The following is a 16,787-nucleotide window of genomic DNA, read 5'->3' as shown; positions in this document are numbered from 1 at the left end:
GGCTGCTGGTGGATTCTTACATACACATGGGTGTCCATCAGTGGGGCTTTCTCTATAGGTCCACTTAAAACAAATGCATTTGTTGGAGGGTGGTTTTTGTTAATATTTAATATCACTGAATTGAGCTTTAAAATCTATTAGTTCCTGGATTACTGTTGGGAAATTAGGAGACTAGGGTCTTATGCTATTTCTTCTACTATTTAATTATTTCTATTATTTTTGGGTGAGAGAGACAGGCAGAGAGACAGATAGGAAGGAGAGAGATGAGAAGCATTAACTTGTAGTTGTGGCACCTTAGTTGTTCATTGATTGCTTCTCATATGTGCCTTGACTGGTGGGGCTCTAGCTGAGCCAGTGATCCCTTGTTCAAGCCAGCGACCTTAGGCTTGAAGACAGCAACCTTTCAGCTAAAGCCAGCAACCATGGGGTCATGACTATGCTATTTAACTATTTTTATTTATAAATGCTCTTATTCTCTTTGGAATTTCTTATCTATGCATCTATGATCCTTGTACATTTCAAAATAATGGCCCACTCAAAAAAACTTGTAATAGAGGATGCTAGCACACATTTTCAATTTTTATTTTATTACTAAGAGCATTAAAACTAACCCACATCTGGGAATATTAAGTTAGGTTTCCTCTTAATTCTTAATTTCTCACATTATACCCCTCACGGGCCATAAAATCAAAAGGCAAGTGGCCCTAAAACAAGCCAGCTTTGTGCATGGTTGTGGGTGGAGCACAGAGCGCATTCCTAGCAGCTGTGGCTGATGCAATGCTGTGAGAACACTCCAGCTCCCAGAATCCTCCTAGGCACACCCAGGAAGGGAGCTTGCCTGTTATAAAGAAGTGACTCAAGCCAACCATGCAGCTCCCTGATCTTTGTAGCCATTGGCTTTGAGGAACACGCTGTAACACGCTATAGGCTGACCCCATGTATATAAGCTAGCTTACTTCCTGAATAAAGTGGATCTGCATCACTGAACCTGGTCCCCGGAGTCGGGTCTCTGCATCTCTGTCGTCCTTACCCTGGCAGGACTTGTCCACACATGGTCTCCACTCAGATTTATAGACATGCCTTGAGATTTTCACTCACATCCTAAGTTGTAGCATAGACATGTGGGTAAGCTTCTGCCTGTCAGTTTTGTTGACATTATCCTGGAGTAATCAGAGGTCTGATGGGAGGAGAACCTTCAATACCAAGTGAAAGCATTCTTTCATGTTTGAAACTTGTTTTTGAATACATGGAGGGTAAAATGATCTGGGACAAAAGAAATTATTAGAAACTTCTATTAGAATTTTTGAACTATAAAATGATGCTACATCAAGACTTTATTTTGGCCACCATTTTATGTTTTCTAGAATAGGCAAATTGTAAATTCAGGCAGCAAGTGGTATAAATAGTGTCTACTGTAAGCCAGGCAAGTTACAGACCAGAAAGTGTGCGCAGTATAAAGATGTCAGGCTGGGACTTTGAAATAAAGATTATCCTAGTGTTAAAATCATACCCTTCAGTAATAAGTCTCTTGAAGATATACAGGTCTAATATATTTATTTTTATTATGTCACATGTTCAGGAAACATGTTAAATGAAATCAAATTTATTTTTTTTTAAATGGCTCTGTATGAATACAACTTCTAAACTTAGAAAATTTAAAATTAATGTTTGTTTCTTCACCTTTGATCCTTAATAACCTGCTTTCCTGGTCTTCCTTCACATGTGATTCTTTCAGAGTTTCCGGTTCCCGTGGGCTGGATATCCGGCAGGCTTCAAGCCGGAAGCCACTGATGCCCTCATGAGCTTCTACCCAGTTTCTAGGCCATTTACAGTCACATAGTAGGTGTTCACAGGATTCTTGATGGACAAATGGCCTTTTAATATTGATCCTGTAACTTTCAAAGCTTTTTGACCTTTCAGTGATTTTTTCATGTTATATTTTTTTGTCTCTCTTGTTGTATTATCAACTCAAACACATGCCATACTTCATGTGTCTAACATGGTTTACTTTGGTTTATTCATTGTTCTTTTTTGAGGATAATTTATTTGAAAACTCAGAAAAACAGAATGGAAAAGTTCAAAATATTTGGAATCATAATCCCTCCCTAGGTGTCCTATACAGACCTTTAAACAACCATCTAAAACTGGTTCTAAATACATATTCTCGGTAAATCAGCAGGGAGGATATGTGTGCCTTTTTGAATTGTAATGCAGTAATGGAGTGGAAGGATTTCATAGTATTCATGGAAACGTTTCAAGGGCATATTGCCAAAATACTCAAGAAAATGGCTTTTCTTCCTTTTCTGCTGAGTCAATATTAGTAATTTTCATAAAAGCATCTTAGTCGTGAAAGCATGTTTGCCATGAACAGAGTGAGCTGATGTGGACTATCGATCTTTCATGTCAAATACAGCCAGAGTGTTTCACACGCAATTCCAGACCTGGCATGTGAGCAGCCTTGCTGTTCCCTGTGTCTGCCGAGTCAGAATAAGATTGGTTAATTGTACCTTAAAAAAGATGCTGCTCAAAGTCTGGGTCCTCACAGCACCAAGGGAGATGGCGACGGTGACACCAGTCATCTTCTAAAAACCCTGGTGAGCGGCAAATCAAATCTGCCTTTCTTTACTGGTAAAAGAGCCCAAAGGCAGTGACCATGGAATCATGTCTATGATCCCATGCTCAAGCCAGCAACCCCATGCTCAAACTGGTGAGCATGCACTCAAGCCAGATGAGCCTGCGCTCAAGCCAGCGACCTCGGGGTTTCGAACCTGGGTCCTCTGTGCCCAGTCTGATGTTCTACCACTGCGCCACTGCCTGGTCAGCCTTGTTGTCAGGTTTCTCTTCATATTTGCATGTGTCTTAATTATCACCTAATTCACATCTTACAGTTTTGTTTTTATGAGCCACTAACCTCTCATTTCAGATTTCCAAAGCTTATTTTTCCTTTAGATTTACAGTTATTATGGAAGCTAAGCATCTCAATGTTATGCTTTCTGGCATTTTTAGGACCTAACTTGAATATTTATATAATTGTTTGTCTTTATAATTAAAATTCTAGCATCACACTTTATTGAAAACTACTAATGGATTGGCAAATGATATTTACAATCATCTCCACTAAATATATATATACATATATATTTATATATCATATATATACACATAATATAATATATACATATAATATTGATATGTAGATATAATGTATATATGTGTATATATATACACCTAATAGCTACACTGTGTATATATATGTTATGCATCTATAAGTCAAGGAACACCAAGAATTACTGGCAAACACCATAGTCTGTAGTCTCCCCTACAAACTACTAAGTGACTACAGCCCTGCCAACACCTCAATTTTAGATGTCTAACCTCCAAGACAATGAGACAATAACCTTCTGTTGTTATAAAATACCGAGTTTTGGGTACTTGGTTATGACAGCCAAAGGAAACTAATGCATATAATGATCATACTGATATGCAAAAACAAGAGAAAGTGAAATAAAGAGATAGACCAGTGTAACCTTCAGAAAGGAACTTAAATATGGGCAAAGGTCTAGATAAAAGCTTTGAATCTTTTAAGGAAACTGTGCCTCTTGCTTTTATTAGTAAAAATGAAGAGATACTAAGTTTTCAATATTATAATTTCTGGATATTTTATGATTAGATATCTGGACCATTTCAGGTATTTAATTCATACCCATATATGAATGCAACTTCAACTAAAAACATGCAGAATGAAGATAGAATGCCTTCCTTTTATTTAGCATCTAGACTCAATGCCTTGCCGAGGGCTGTACCCCGCGGGCATTCATTGCAGGTACACAGCATTACTGGTGCAGCTACTGTTACGGTTCAAGCTTAATCTATAAACTGTTCTGAGTTTCTCCCAGTGGAAATTATGCATTGCTTATTCTTTTTTTTCTTTTTTCTTTAACGAATGGGCTGCAAGTAAACCTGGGTCAAGTTTGGCATGATAAGAGACATCGTCTGGCCAAGATTGTTGTACATGATGGAATTGTCCTAGACTTCCTCTTTTGGGGGCCAGAATAGACTCTATGCACTTGCTAGTATCTTTCTACTCTACAGTATAACATTGAGTGTTTTTCTTTTAAGATATGAAATAAGGCAAGCATGTCCCATCTCACCACATTGACTAATACTGCACTAGCAAATGCAGCAAACAAATAAAAATCTCTTAAGAGATATTAAGGAAGAACCTAAATAAATGGGCAGACACACAATGATCATGGATTAGAAGACTCAATACCCATGTCTATTTTAGCCCTGGTCAAGTTGATCGGTGTATAGCCTTGTCTATTTTCTCCCAAAATGATTCATCACAATCTCACTCAAAGTACAGCAAGCTTCTTTACAGAAATTGAAAAATTAATTTTATCTTAAAATTCAAATATCCTAGAATAGCCAAAATAGCTTTAAATTTGAACAAAAAGAATGAAAGCAGTTGATTTAAAGCATGTGTATTAGAGATACTGTATATTAGAGTAAGGAAAAAAATATATCAATGGAACAGAATGTGGAATACAGAAATAGACTCAAACATACACATGATTTCTTAGTAAAAATTGCTAAGGCAATCCAACAATAAAAGAAGCTTCTTTATAAATAAAATAGGTCTAGAAATTTGGGGTGTCTTTATAGGAAAAAAAAGATTCTCTCATACTCTAACTTCAGAGGCAAAATATAATTCATAGTGAACCATGAACCCAAATAAAGCTAACATTAAACTGCTTCTAAATATATATAACATAACCAAACATTTCTGTGAGCTTGAGGGAGATTTTTTAGCCTCACTTACATACTGCTAAATAAAGAACAAGAAGAAAAAAAACTAGAAAGCATCAAAATTTAAAAATCTGCTGATGTCATTTTGGCAAATAAATAGGTTAGCTGGTGAATGAGATAAAATGTTTGCATTGTATATTTGATTAAGGATTCAGATTGTGAATATATAAAGAAGTTCTTCATGTCAAATATAAAAGACAAAATAACCTTCATCTGACCTGCCGCTCTTCCAGTGCACAGAGCTCAGGCTAGTATCATAGGTCTGAGTATGGACCAACATGCTGGGGTGGCCAGTGGCAGACTGGGATGCAGGTTACCCGAGTGCTGGGTGACTCATAACCAACAGTTGCTGTATGTTGGGCTGGCTGAGGCACTCACACTCAATTTCTCTTATGCTGTGACCAATGCACTCAGGGGTCAGAGGGGCTTGGGGGTAGCTGGCCACAAGCTCCAAACTTTGTGAGGGAACATGGTGCACCTGCATTACTTTCAGTTCCGCACCTGGTTATGTGTTCACAGACGACCTGGAGCACTTCCCAGTGAAGCTCTGTCACACCTAGTAGCCTTTTCAACATGGTAGCTGCCATTGTGAGGAACACACAGCCCTGATCAGAACCTGAGGGATTGTTACAACCGTCCAGACACAGTTTAGAGCAGTAATTTTCAACCTTTTTTGAGCTGTGGCACATTTTTTACATTTACAAAATCCTGGGGCATACCACCTACCAAAATGACACAAAATGACACTCTAACACAGTACATATTATACTTATATAGTTAATAATATAGTTTCTAAATGTATTTATACTCACTTAGTGTGAAACCTGGGCCTGTTTCGATGAACACAAAAGGGATATCCTGGCAGAAATGGTAGAAAAACACACACAAAGCTCTTCCTCAACAGTTCTCAGTCTCTCTCTGTTTTTAGTTTTTATCGCAGTCAAGCCTGAGAAGCTCAGCTCACATAGATATGTGGTTGAAAACGGCAGCAATGTCAAAATAGCTTTGTTGGCCAGAATGGGGAACTCCTTAGCAACAGATAACCAAAAACTGTCCAAAGGAAGATCAGCAAACTTTAGCTTTAAACCACGATCTTGTTTCAGTTCAATGAGTTCCTCTTACTCCTTTAAAGTCATGTCCTTTCCAGCAATGGATATTGAGCTGTATGGGTCCCTAACCCAGTCAAGGCATTCTTTGAAGGCTGAAGAGAAATAAAATGACAATGTCTTCTCAAGAGTTTTCAAATGTCTGCCAATCACCTCGCACATTGCAGCAGTGTTGCCATCATGCTGTTTCTCGGTGAGCGGGAACATCTCAAGATTGCCACACTGCTCATGTTGTTGCCAGAGCTGCACCTTTAAATGGAATCTATTCATTTTATCAGTGCTTGTAAGCAGGTTTTCATTTTAGCCTTGCATCCGTGTGTTCAGTTCATTCAGATAATGAAATATATCAGCCAAGTATGCCAGCTTTGCACACCACTCATCACTTGCAAGCAGCTTTGAGTAATCGGACCTCTCGTTTGTCAGAAATACATTAAATACCTCTTGCAACTCATACACATGGGCCAGCATTTTGCTGCGCAACGGCCACTGGACCTCCGTGTGGAGCAATAAGATTTTATGTTTCGCTCCCATTTCTTTACACAAAGATGCAAATAAGTGACATCTCAAAGGTCGCATCTTCACAATGTTCACTATGCTCACAACATCATCCAACACAGGAGTTAGATCTGCTGGTAAGGTCTTTGCAACGAGGGCCTCACGGTGCAAAAAACAGTGCATAACAATAACATCTGGGTTTCTTTCTTTGACCCTACTTATGAAGCCTTTGATGTGCCCGACCATGGCTGCGGCTCCATCAGTGCAGACACCTGTGCAGTTTTCCCATGTAAGCCCGCTTTTATCAAGATATTCCAATGTGACCAGAAATATTTCCTCTCCTGTTGATTTTTCTGGCAGTGCCTTGCAAAATAGGAAGTTTTCTCTAATGGCTTCTCCATCCACAAAATGAACGTTGGCCAAGAGCTGATAATGTCCACTAATATCCATCGACTCATCAAGTTGCAAGACAAATTTCTTACTGATGTGTACCTTTTCCAAAACAACAGTTTCAATGTCTGCGGACATGTCATCAATACATCTGGCAATTGTGTTATCTGAGAGAGGCACTTTAGCTATCACTTTGGCCGTGGTAGGGCCAAGCATCTCATTTGCAAGGGATTTACAAGCTGGCAGTATTAATGTTTCTGCCACAGTGTGGGACTTTTTTGATTTAGCTACGAGTTCAGCAACAAGGTAGCTAGCTTTGAGGGCTCTCTCGTTTACCTTTGTGGTTTTTCTCAAAAAAGTTGCTAGTTTCTCATTGTATGTAAGCATACAAAATAGTCCATCGGCTTGTTTTGAACAGAAGGGTGGTTCATTTGGAGATGGCGTTTAAGCTTGCTTGGCACCATGGCACTATTAAGCTTCTCACCACACACCAAGCACAGCAGAGTCAGTGCTGTCTCATCCCCGGTGAAAGTAAATCCAAATGAAAGATAGCTTTTGCTGTATTGCCTCGAGCTCACCGTCTTGTCTTTTTTCTTTTGTCGACCACTCATACTAGGGCCTTCATCTGGGTCAGAATTTTGTCCAGGGCCCTGTTCAGCATTTGCATTTTCCCTTCTCAAAAACTTCTCCATCACTGTCACTTGCTCATCTTGCTGAGATCCCAAACTGTCACAAGAGTGAACTATGCCTGGCAGAGGTCCTTTAAATAAATTTCGTTTATTAAAAAAAAAGTTAAATAACAAAGATAACCCCCTCATATATACAGTCCCATGTAACATCCCTCATATATACAGTCCCACGTAACATCCCCTTATAAATACAGTCCCACGTAACATCCCCTCATATACAGTCCCACGTAACATCCCCTCATATACAGTCTTATGTAACATCCCTCATATATACAGTCCCACGTAACATCCCCTCATATACAGTCCCACGTAACATCCCCTCATATACAGTCCCATGTAACATCCCCTCATATACAGTCCCATGTAACCTCATATATACAGTCCCATATATCCCCTCATATATACAATCCCATGTAACCTCTCATATATACAGTCCCATATATCCCCTTATATATATAGTCCCACGTAACATCCCCTTATATATACAGTCCCATGTAACAGCCCTCATATATACAGTCCCACGTAACATCCCCTCATATACAGTCCCATGTAACCTCATATATACAGTCCCATGTAACCCCTCATATATACAGTCCCATATATCCCCTCATATATACAGTCCCATGTAACCTCTCATATATACAGTCCCATATATCCCCTTATATATATAGTCCCACGTAACATCCCCTCATATACAGTCCCATGTAACCTCATATATACAGTCCCATGTAACCTCATATATACAGTCCCATGTAACCCCTCATATATACAGTCCCATGTATCCCCTCATATATATAGTCCCGCTAATAGATACTGGAGCTTTCATCAAGGTTGTGGGTTCAAATCAATTTGGCAAATACTCTCTCTATATAGAGACTGGACAAAATCAATTTTAGAAAATTTTGGGTACTTGTGTAACATCCTAAGTCCTCAGAGCATCTCTACTGTCAGACTGAGAAGTTTGCTTTCTAGTAAGGATTCTGATAAATACTAGAGTTCTCCCTGAGGTTGTGGATTCAAATCCCATGGTCAGCTGAGTGCAGGGGCCTTGGTTCTGTCTGTTTTGATGGTGTATATAGAGATTTGAGCTCTTTAAGAAGATGACCCTTCAGGAGGCCATATACAATATAGATAACATTGTGATGCATTGTGATATATTGTATATCACCCTCTGTGGGGGGACCTCTTTTAAAAAGAAAAAGGTCAAATATCTATATACACCATCAGGATAGATATAACCAGCTGAGGCTGAGGCTTCATCTAGTGGTGGCAACATTTACCTCCAGTCCTGACCAGGATTAGGAATCGGGACCATGGGGAGGAGTAGCAGTTTCAACTACTCGCCATGGCCACACAATGACAAGTGCACGTCAGCCAGAGCGGGGACCTGGGTGTGGATGAGAGGTGGCCTACTATTGGTTCATCGCTAGTGGTCGGGATGAATCCTAGAAGGTGATTGGACAGTGAGCATTCCCTGTGCTTCCACTATTCCTGTCGCTGGTAGCTGGAGGGATTGTGAGGGGAATGTTTATGTTCGGATGGAGGTGGCTGGCGGTGGGCTGGATAAATAGCCTCCGTGGGCCATATCCGGCATGCGGGCCGTAGTTTGGGAACCCATGTTTAATTTCCCCACAGCACACCTGACCATGTCTCATGGCACACTGGTTGAAAAACACTGGTTTAGAGGAAGATCCTCCATGTGTTTGGAGTGTGTGCCAGCATAAACTTGATGAAGTCATGACTCACAGTTTTAGATGTTCTCCAATTCTTCCTTGGGTCTTTCAGTTTTTCATGGAGAAAATTAGAAATGGGTCCTGAGATCAGTTCTCTAACTCCAGAACTCTGCCAATTGGCTGTCTGGCTGCTGAAAGCCCAGACCTTCTACTTTCTCTTTGACTCTGTGTGAAGAGAAAGACACAAGCTCAGATCCCTTGTCTTCCCCTCCACTCTGGGATCAGATGTCCATCAGGAAAAATGGAGCTTCTTTATTCAATAATTAAAGGCCAAGCCTGACCAGGCAGTGGTACAGTGGATAGAGCATCAGACCAAGATGCAGAGGACCCAGGTTCAAGACCCTGAGGTCGCCAGCTTGAGCACGGGCTCATTTGGTTTGAGCAAAGCTCACCAGCTTGGACTCAAAGTTGCTGGCTCAAGCAAGGGGTTACTCAGTCTGCTGAAGGCCCACAGTCAAGGCACATATGAGAAAGCAATCAATGAACAACTAAGGTGTCGCAACAAAAAACTGATGATTGATGCTGCTCATCTCTCTCCATTCCTGTCTGTCTGTCCCTATCTATCCCTCTCTCTGACTCTCTCTCTGTCTCTGTAAAAAAAAAAATAATAATAATAATTAAAGGCCAAGAGGTCTTGTGGCCTGAAATAAATTGACAATCAATTCCTTGAAGATAGTTCCATACTTTGTTGTTCTACTTAGTATCTTTGAATCTTGGAAGAGAATACCTTTATTATTTTTGTTGTAGTTATTTTTTTTTTCCGAAGTGAGAAGCAATGGGGAGGCAGACAGACAGAGTCCCACTTGTGCCCGACCAGGATTCACCCGGCATGCCCACTAGGGGGAGAAGCTCGGCCCCTCTGGGGTGTTGCTCTGCTGCAATTGAGCCATTCTAGCTCCTGAGGCAGAGGCCATGGAGCCATCCTTAGTGCCTCAGGCCAACCTTGCTCCAATGGTGCCTTGGCTTCAGGAGGGGAAGAGAGAGATAGAAAGAAGTGGGGAAAGAATGGAGAATCAGATGGGCGATTCTCCTGTGTGCCCTGGCCAGAAATTGAACCCAGTACTTTCACACACCAGGCCAACACTCTACTGCTGAGCCAATGGGCCAGGGCCTATTGTACTTTTTAAAAAAAATCTTCCTTTATTAAAATGGTTCCATTGTGACTCTTCTGAGCCACAAATGGACCTAGAGTATAGCACAGTTTCTGCTACAAGAATTATAGGTAATAAAGAAAATCTTAAAAACTGGAAAATTAGTCTAAAAATATGATTCTTTGAAATTGAATGTAACTAGATGTCCACTGATTGGAGGCATGTTAGAATCATAGATAAAGATGACCTTACAATTATACTTATCTTCAGAAGGCTTGAGGGTATGGACTCTTCTCTGGTTTTCCTTAGAATGTTCAGCCTTCTCTGATCTCCAGCCTAATGTTCCAACAAGCATCTGTTCTGTGGGAAGTTTTACAATACTGTCATGATGGTATTCTGACATAGTTTAGAATAAATGCCTAGTAGCAGCGAAACTTACAGCTTACCTTATGGATAGAAACCAGACATCAATGAAAGAACTATGCCATGACACCTAAAAGCTCACGTACTTGAAAGACAAAGAGCAGGTGGCATTCTATGTTTCACCAGGCACACCTGTGGCCACTGAAACAAAGTTTGCACTCAGCAAAGTAGTCCTCGTTTCACAGTTTGACCCAAGACTTCCAGTGTAATTGTCCTTCTCTGTTGACTTCTGTGCATACAGAGTATAAATCATACTTTATTAGAAACAAAGTGACAAGTTTTGAGAATTTTAGAAACATCATTTATGTTGATTCTAATCCCCTGGTTAAACGCTTGCATTTAGGAAAGCAGTTTTTACTGTGAATGGCCAATTACAACCCATGGCCATCTTCTGAATGATTTGCCCTCATCAGCTCTGTCCAGTTCTTGTGGCCTGAGTTTTCCAAATATTTAAGTTGTGTTGCATCTTTCTCTAAAAATACATTTAGATAAATTATTTCCACAATATTAATAGGTATTGATAGCCACAAAAGATTCAAATGGAACTTTTGGCATATAAACAAAAAAATAATAATGATAACTATGAAAAAAATTTTTTTAAAGCTAACTGGCTCAAAAATTTCAGGCTTGTCATTGGTGCTAACTCTTTAATTAAATTTCAGAATTATTCCACCTTGGGGATCCTAAATAGTTTATAATATAATAAAAACTCTACCTTTCAAATTGTATTTATGCATCTTTAAATACAAAAGATAATATCAAATCATCAATTTGCCCATTCTCTTAAAATGTGTGTGTACATCTGACTAGTTTTTGATGTGTTGAAACTATTTTTTTATTAAAGTTATTTTCAGTAGGTTTTAAAAAACCTAACACAGTCACTGAAGTAGATAGAGAAATAATCAAGAAACATAAGAAAATGTATTTAATAATAGTAGTGATCAAGGAAATAGAAAGTAAAAGTAGAGTGAGATACCACTTCATTAACCCTAGAATGGTTAAAATAAAGAAATCTCAGTGTTAGCAAATGTTGGTAAAGATTAGAACTCACATAAAATATTTATATACTGATGATGAAAACAAAATAATAAACCATTTTGAAGAAATTTTGGGGGATTTCTTAAAAAATTAAACATAGATTACAACTTACTTTTAAGATCCATCATTTGGAAAAACCAACTTTGAACTAAACTAAGAGGACTCTTCAACCAAGGAACACTGAAGAAGCCACACTGAGACTAGTAGGAAAAGCAGAAACATGGAGAGGGCTGCCCAGCTCCCCGGAGCGAACGGCAGCCCGGAGAGACTCGTGTGGTGGGAAGTGAGTTTAGCAGATAGGGGAACTGTTTCTGAGCCCCAGAAACAAAGCCCCAGCCTGAAGCCCCAGAGCCTAGAAGAGGCGTATGGACAATATTTAGCTGGAAACAAGTCAGGATACTGTTTGTGAGAAAGAAACTGATTTCTCAGACCCAGGATTCTTCTTAAAAGGACCATACAGAAAACCTCTCTCACAACCACTCACCAGGGTCTCCAGGAGACAGGGAGAGAGGAGAGGTCCAGAGTAGCAGGAAGAGAGTGTAATCTAGGAGGCACAGGGAGAAACACTTTGAGTGACAGCCACCCTAACCTCTGGGATGAGTCACTCCCCAAATCTGAAGTGAATATTTCCCCTGGAAACAGCAATACCAGCAAAGGGAAGCATGACACCAACCAAACAAGCTCTCCTGCGGTACTTAGAGCAGAGTCGCTTAGAATGAGGGAACTTTCGGGAATACAGTAGTGAGTCTTAGGGTCTGAGCTGCTGCACCCCCACCCACATGGCTGAGGGCTCACCGGAGGGTGGGCAGCAGTGGGACACAGAAGTGCAGTTCTGTTAGCAAGGGCAGAAGCCAGCTGGCCACAACTGAGGCCCAAGTGTGAGTTCAATCTTGCCCAGCTGGGGAGGAGGGGACGTGCAAAAGTGGTCAAGCCCAGCTGTGGGCCATCTGGAATCCAGCCTGCGGGGGAAGGGCAGGAGCCCTGGATGAGGCAGAGACCTGCCCTTGAGCAAGGGCACAAGAGCAGAGCCTTGCCCTGCCCATAGAACCAAGGCTTGTGACCTGAGGTGGGAGCCGTCTCCTTCCGTGGGTGGAGCAAAAGTCCAGAACAGGCAGAGTCCTACAACTGAGTGTGGGCATGCAGCCCTGCCTGGCCAGTGGAGCCAAGGCTTGTAGCCATCCAGCAAGTGGGCTTCTACTGCAGGGGGAGGGGGCAAAAGCCCAAAATAAGGCAGAGACCCACAGATGAGCAAAGGCGCTCACCCCTGCCCTCAGGGCAAAGCATAACCCCACCCACGGGGACAGAGCGAAGGTCAAAGCCACAGAGGTTTATACGCCCGAGCACGAATCACACCCACTCCTGTAAAGGAGAGGCAGAAAACACAATAACAGCTACAGTGGGCTGGCACTGGCAACACCCATACCTGAATGCCCTAGGCAGCAGCAGCAGAGGGGGTGGCAGGCCTGCAGACAGACCACACCTAGGAAACACAGAGGCCACACCCAGTGGATTCCAGTGTCCAAAACCTTCTTTTCCACAGAATAAATGAGAAGGCAGAGAAATGCAACACAAATGAATCAAGAGAAATCCCTGGAAAAGGACCTGAATGAGTCAGATATAACCAAATTACCAGAGGCAGAGTTTAAAATAACAATTGTTAGGATGCTCAAAGATCTTAGAACAACAATAGATGGTCATTACAAACACCTAAATAGAGAGCAAATAAAAAAAGGATATTAAAATAATAAAAAAGAATCAGTTAGAAATGACAACTACAATATCAGAAATGAAGAATACAATGGAAAGAATTAAAAGCAGGATGGATAAAGCTGAGAATTGAATCAGCAAGTTAGAGGACAAGATAAATGAAGGTACAGAGTACAAAAAAGAAAAGAGATTCAAAAAGCCTGAGAAAACTCTAAGAAAGCTCTGTGACAATTTGAAGAAATATAACATTCACATCATAGCGGTTCCTGAAGAAGAAGAGAAAGATCAAGGGATAGAGACTTTGTTTAAACATATCATAGCTGAAAACTTCCCTCAATTAAGGCAGGAAAATGTCTCACAAGTTCAAAAAGCACAGAGAACTTCATTAAAGAGAAACCCAAAGAAATCTACACCAAGACACATCATAATTAAAATATCAAAGCTAAGTGATAAAGAGAAAATATTAAAAGCTGCTAGAGAAAAAAAGACTATCACCTACAAAGGATTCCCCATGAGGATGACTTCTGACTTCTCAACAGTAACACTTGAGACCAGCAGGAAATGGCAAGAAATAGTCAAAGTAATGCAGAACAAGAACCTACAACCAAGACTACTTTATCCAGCAAGGCTATTGTTTAAAATTGAAGGAGAAACAAAAAGCTATCCAGACAAAAAAACCTCAAGGAATTCACTACAACCAAATCAATGCGGCAAGAAATGCAAAGGGGCCTGTTGTAAACAGATCAAAGGAAAAAGAGAATATAGCAAAAGAGGAATACAGTTTTAAAGAATAAAATGGTAATAAACAACTACATATCAATAATAACCTTAAATGTAAATGAGTTAATTGATCCAATCAAAAGACATAGGGTAGCTGCGTGGATAAGAATACAGGACCCATACATATGCTGTCTATAAGAGAAGCACCTTAAAAAAAAAAAGATGCACACATAGACTGAAGATAAATGAATGGAAAAAAATATTTCACGCAAATGGAAATGAAAAAAAAAAAGCTGGTGTAGCAATACTTATATCAGACAAAATGGACTTTAAAACAAAGACTATAGTAAGAGTTAAAGAAGGTCACTACATAATGATAAAGGGAGCAATCCACAGGAAGATATAACTATTATAAATATCTCCGCACCTAACATAGGAGCACCTAAATATATAAAGCAGACTTTGATGAATTTAAAGGGCGAAATCAACAGCAATACTATAATAGTAGGAGATTTCAATACCCCACTAACATCACTAGATAGATCCTCAAGAAAGAAAATTAACAAAGAAACAGCAGACTTAAAGGACACACTAAATCAACTCGATTTAATAGATGTCTTCAGAACTTTTCACCCTAAAGCAGCAGAATATACATTCTTTTCAAGTGCTCATGGTACATTCTCTAGGATAGACCACATGTTAGGGCACAAAAGTGTTCTCAACAAATTTATGGAGATTGAAATCATATTGAGCACTTCTCTGATCAATATGGCATGAAACGAGAAATCAACCACAATAGAAAAACTGAAAAATACTCAAACACTTGGAAACTAAATAGCATGTTATTAAATAACAAATGGGTTAACAATGAGATCAAAGAAGAAATAAAAAAATTCCTAGAAATGAACAATAATGAGCATACATCAACTCAAAATTTATGGGACACAGCAAAAGCAGTCCTGAGAGGAAAGTTCATAGCATTATAGGCATACCTTAAAAAGCGAGAAATAGCTCAAATAAACATCTTGACCCTGCATCTAAAAGAACGAAAAAAAGAACAGCAAGTAAAGCCCAAATGTAGTAGAAGGAAGGAAATAATAAAGATTAGAGCAGAAATAAATGACATAGAGGCTAAAGAAACAATTAAGAGGATCAATGAAACCAGTAGCTGGATCATTGAAAAGGTAAACAAGATCAATGAACCTTTAACCAGACTCACAAGGAAAAAAAGAGAAAGGATTCAAATAAATAAAATGAGAAATGAGAGTAGAGAAATAACAACTGACACAACAGAAATACAAAATATTGTAAGAAAATACTATGAAGAACTGTATGCCAAAAAACTAGACAACCTAGATGAAATGGACAAATTCCTTGAAACATATAATCTTCCAAAAATTAATCTGGAAGAATCAGAAAACCTAAACATACCAATTACAACAAATGAGATCGAAACAGTTATCAAAAAACTTCCAAAAGAGAAAAGTCCTGGGCCTGATGGCTTCATAAGTGAATTCTATCAAATATTCAAAGAAGAACTAACTCCTATCTTCCTCAAGCTATTTCAAAAAATTCAAGAGGAAGGAAGACTTCCAAGCTCCTTTTATGAGGTGAGCATAATTCTGATTCCAAAACCAGGCAAAGACAACACAAAGAAAGAAAATTATAGGCCAATATCCCTGATGAATTTAGATGCTAAAATCCTTAAGAAAATATTAGCAAACCTAATCCAGCAATATATGAAAAAAATTATACACCATGATCAAGTGGGATTTATTCTGGAGAGGCAAGGCTGGTACAATATTTGGAAATCAATCAATGTAATTCATCACATAAAAAAAGAAAAGAGATAAACCACATGAGAATTTCAATAGATGCAGAAAAAGCATTTGAAAAAATCCAGCACCCATTTATGATCAAACTCTCAGCAAAGTGGAAATACAAAGAACATACCGCAACATGATAAAAGCCATCTATGACAAACCCACAACCAACGTCATACTCAATGGGAAAAAATTAAAAGCAATCTCCTTAAGATCAGGAACAAGTCAGGGGTGCCTCCTTTCACCACACTTAATTCAACATAGTTCTGGAAGTCCTAGCCACAGCAATCAGACAAGAAAAAGAAATAAAAGGCATCCAAATTAGAAAAGAAGAGGTAATACTATCATTATTTGCAGATGATATGATATTGTATATATAAAACTCTAAAGTCTCAGTTAAAATACTACTGGAACTGATATTCAGCAAGGTGGCAGGATATAAAATTAATACTCAGAAATTAGAGGCATTTTTATACACTAACAATGAACTGTCAGAAAGAGAAATTAAGGAAGCACTTCCCTTCACCATTGTAACTAAAAAAATAAAGTACTTAGGAATAAATAACCAGGGAGATTAAAGACTTGTACTCAGAAAATTATAAAACATTGATAAAAGAAATCAGGGAAGATACAATCATGCAAAAAAAGTGAAACTAGACCACCAACTTACACCATTCACAAAAATAAACTCAAAATGGATAAAAGACTTAAATGTAATCCATAAAACCATAAGTATCTTAGAAGAAAATGTAGGTCGTAAGCT

Source organism: Saccopteryx leptura, chromosome 3 (assembly GCF_036850995.1).
Source record: "Saccopteryx leptura isolate mSacLep1 chromosome 3, mSacLep1_pri_phased_curated, whole genome shotgun sequence".
In the NCBI taxonomy this organism is placed as follows: Eukaryota; Metazoa; Chordata; class Mammalia; order Chiroptera; family Emballonuridae; genus Saccopteryx; species Saccopteryx leptura.
This window is presented reverse-complemented; position numbering follows the sequence as displayed.